Source organism: Cricetulus griseus, chromosome 2 (assembly GCF_003668045.3).
Source record: "Cricetulus griseus strain 17A/GY chromosome 2, alternate assembly CriGri-PICRH-1.0, whole genome shotgun sequence".
Classification (NCBI taxonomy): Eukaryota; Metazoa; Chordata; class Mammalia; order Rodentia; family Cricetidae; genus Cricetulus; species Cricetulus griseus.
This window is the reverse complement of record NC_048595.1, coordinates 319,328,448-319,332,674: the sequence shown is the minus strand read 5'-3', so window position 1 is coordinate 319,332,674 and position 4,227 is coordinate 319,328,448. Positions and strand designations below refer to the sequence as shown.

The following is a 4,227-nucleotide window of genomic DNA, read 5'->3' as shown; positions in this document are numbered from 1 at the left end:
AGTCTGCAATACAGCCATTTTCCCTTGACCATAGAGATGGTTGCCATTTCACCCAGATGGAGCAATGGAGAAGCAAGTGGGTACCCTAAGAAAACCCTACATCATGTCTCATCTTGGAATTATATTTAGTGTTTTGAGATGATGGCATCAGAGGCACCCAGAAACTGGGACCAACTGAAGACAAAGCAGGTTTGCACATCCTGTCTCCCACTCACCCAAGAGCAACGCCAGACAGAATCATGTATCGTCTAGATGGTCTCTCTTCCTCTTACTTTTGTGGGACTGAGCTCACATATTTGAATTTACCTGAATTCACCTGTGCGTGTGTTGTATACAATTTGTACTCCATTGTACATAATCAGTTTTTAGTAGATAAAACATTTTTGTTTTGGATAGTAGATATGTTTTAGTAGATAAAACATTTTGGACCTCACACATGCTAAATAAATGTTCTGCCTCTGAGCTATACCACCAGATGCAGACTCTCTTATTAAAGAACAAATATTCTAGCTGGGTGGTGGTGGCACATGCCTTCAATCCCAGTGCTCATGAGACAGAGGAAGGCAGATCTGAGTTCAAAGCTACCCGGGGGCTACAGAGTGAGTTCCAGGACAGTCAGGGATACCCAGAGAAACCCTAATTCAAAACTCAAACAAACTGTGGTGGTTTGAAAGAAAATGGTCCCAAAGGGAATGGCACTATTAGGAGGTGTGGCTTTGTTGGAGTAGGTATGGCCTTATTGGAGTAAGTGTGACACTATAGGGGTGAACTTTGAGGTCTCCTATGCTCAAGCTACACCCAGTGACACAGTTCATTTCCTGTTGCCTAAACATCAAGCCGTAGAACTCTCAGCTCCTTCTCCAGCACCATGTCTGCCTGCATGCTAATATGTCCCACCATGATGACAATGAGCAGTGGCTCAGCAGTTAAGAGTAGGGTGTGCTCTTCTAGAGGACCTGCCTTCGATTCTTAGCATGCATATGGAGGCTCACCACTGTCTGTAATCACTCAGGCAATCACTCACACACATACAATGAAAGTAAACATTTGTAAAGCAAAAAGAGCAGGGAGAAGGAAAGGATGAGGAGCACAGCACTGTGCAAACCTATGGTGTAGATGATCTACACATAGGGTTTAGAAAGACTCCCTGAGAAAGATTCAGAGTTGACAGATGCTTATAGAATAGAAATGGCAGTGTGCTGGACTATAGGGATGCCACTAGGGATGACTCTGGCCATGTTTACTGTTTGAGTTTGTCTTTAGAGTAGTAAAAAGTCCCTTGAAAGTCAGGAGTGGTGAAAGTACGTTGTAAACTTTGCATGTGAAAAAAATAGTGCTACCACAATGACAGAATGTGGAGAGCAGATAGGGAAAGGAAAAGAGTAAACTACCTGTCTGCAGGTCACTGTGGTAGTCTACACAAAATGGGTTAACAGCCTAGATAGACCTAACCATGGTGGGGAGCACAGGTGGAGACTGAGCCCAGAAACGTAAGGTATAGTATACATATTAGACAGGGCCTTATTATGTAGCCTTGGCTAGCCAGGAGCTCCTACATACACCAGACTGGCTTTAAACTCACAGAGATCCACCTGCCTCAGCCTCCCAGTTACTGGCATTAAAGGCATGTGCTACCATACTTGAAGGAAAGGATGAGAGGGAGAGAGAGGGAGGGAGGGAGGGAGCAAGGAAGGAAGGAAGGAAGGAAGGAAGGAAGGAAGGAAGGAAGGAAGGAAAAGAAAAACTCACAGATTGACAATCTTTCCCAAAACCTCAGTAAAGGTTTTACACTTAAGATAGTCACATGTTACACATGCAGAACACAAAGGAAGGTGCCATCTAGAGAAGTATACATGTGCATGCTCCTGTTTGAACCAATAAAAGAGTGAAGATACAAAATACCCTGTGAAGCCGGGCGGTGGTGGCGCACGCCTTTAATCCCAGCACTTGGGAGGCAGAGGCAGGCGGATCTCTGTGAGTTCAAGACCAGCCTGGTCTACAAGAGCTAGTTCCAGGACAGCCTCCAAAGCCACAGACAAACCCTGTCTCAAAAAACAAAAACAAAAAAAATGCCCTGTGTGGTGATATTTTGTTTGTGATCTAACAAAAAAAAAGCTTGCCTGTCGACTCGATCAGAGTGTGGAGCTAGCCACTAGTTAGCCACAGAGGCCAAGCGGTGGTGGCACATACCTTTAATCCCAGCACTCAAGAGGCAGATCCAGGCAGATTTCTGTGAGTTCAAGACCACCCTGTTCTACATGAGATTGATCCAGTCTAAAAGAGAAACACAGCCAGTCCATGGTGGCTCACACCTTTAATCCTAGTACTTGGGGTCACACGCCTTTAATCCCAGGACTAAGAGACTGGAGTGATATGGCTAAGTAGAAACAGGAATATAAAGTGGGAGGAGACAGGAGCTAACGGCATTCAGTCTGAGGTTTCCTAGAGACAGCATTCAGTTTGAGGATTCCAAGGGACAGGATGGGCCATTTGGTCTGAGGACTCAGTAGAAGTAAGATGTCTGGCTCCTTTATTTCTCTGACCTTTCAGCATCTACCTGATATCTGACTCTGGGTTTTTTATTATTAACACCTATTAGAACTCCTGCTACACCCTTGCTGCTACTATTTTATTTTTTATTTTTTAGTGTATAAAACAGTGGGTCCCACTAGGACTTAACTGATGGTTTCTTAAGCTCAAGATGAGTATTGGTTACTTTTCTGTTGTGATAAAACACCATGATTTATCCTGCTGAAAACCCCATTTTCCTCCTCAAATCACTAGCCCCAACTTCCCAATGAATAATAATAGTTAACATTTATTGAGTGACACTATGCACCATTCACTCTTCTGTACACTTTGCACATTAACTTATAAAATCTTCCAAACAGCTCGAGAAACAGAGAAACTAAACAGGTCAAATGACAACAATTGTTTATTTCTTTGCTCAATCCTTTTGAGACAGGATCTCATCTTACAGCCCTGGCTGGCTTAGAACTAAATATCTAGGTCAAACTGGCCTCAAAATTGTGCTTCTGGCTACAATTGGGATTACAGGCACAGGCACCACCATGCTGACTAAAGCGACCACAACTGAGAAGTATTGAGATTCAGACCAGTAGAGACACAGATGCTTGTATTTCTAACTCTCTGGCAACAGAAAACTAGCTCTTATATGGATATGCTTCAATTACCACAGAATAGTTCTCCCCTCCCCCCAGACTGGGTTTCCCAGTAGCTATGGTTCGGGTCCTGGAACTTGCTCTGTAGAAAAGGGCTGGTCTTGAAATCACAAGAGATCCGCCAGCCTTGTCTCTCGAGTTCTGGGATTAAAGGCGTAGTATAGTTTCAAAGGCAGATTTGAAGGAAAATCTGTGCTTTCAAAAAAGGGATAAAACTGTTTACAATAACACGCCCAACGCCCCTTCCTTCTGTATTGGGCCGTCACACACTTGAGTAGTATAGCCATATCGCCCGTACTCCTCCCCAACAACTACATAAGACCCACAAAACTATTACCTTTCTCCATTTTTCAGACAAATCCTCCCAGCCTCCCGCTCTGTGTCATAGTATCACCAGAGATACAAAAACAGTTACCTCTTCGTGGGAGTCACAGGCACTTTAAAAGCCTTTTAGTGTTCTCATCATAGAAAAAAAAAAAATGTTTATTTGGAGTTAGCCGTGCCTAGAAGTGGCTCCTGCCAGCCGATTCAGCACTCCGGTGTATGAAACGTGAGTATTGCAGCATGTTGGAGGCTAGCCTGAGCTACATGCTGAGTTCTAGGCCAACCTGGGCTACAGAATGAGGCTGTATGAAAAAGAAGAACCCTAACGCAAAGGGCTAAAACTGGCAAGCTCTGTTTAGTAATAACTACGTACATTTATTCTAAGGGACGGTCCATTCCACGCACAGCGAGAACCCGCTATACCCGAGATGGACCGTAGGTGGCGCTGCAGGGACGGGTAAGTGTGCACAGGGCTTCTCTAGGAGACGCTGGTGGAGGGCGGGGCGACTCGGGCGGTCTCTGCGATGGGAGGAGCCCGAGGGAAGACTCGCGTTCACCGGCGCGCAGGCGCAGGCTTGGTCACTCCCTCGGGAGTGAGGGTTGCTGGGCCGGATGACGTGGCCTGGCAACGTCCCTGCCGGCCCTGCCTCCCTAGACCGTCGCTACCGGAACAGCCCGCGGCCTAGTCCCGCCCAGCGCGCGTGGACCTGCCTGCCTAGCC

The 4,227-nt window shown here is 45.9% G+C and overlaps 1 long non-coding RNA gene across 1 annotated transcript in view; it reads right to left on the bottom strand.

Moving 5' to 3' along the window:
- The window catches only part of LOC103163003, a 38,578-nt gene extending 34,555 nt beyond the window's left edge, over positions 1-4,023 (bottom strand). Inside the window, exon 1 of the long non-coding RNA XR_004768515.1 lies at positions 3,598-4,023. This is a non-coding gene — a long non-coding RNA (uncharacterized LOC103163003). The remainder of the gene's footprint in view (positions 1-3,597) is intronic.
- Positions 4,024-4,227: the final 204 nt, after the last annotated feature.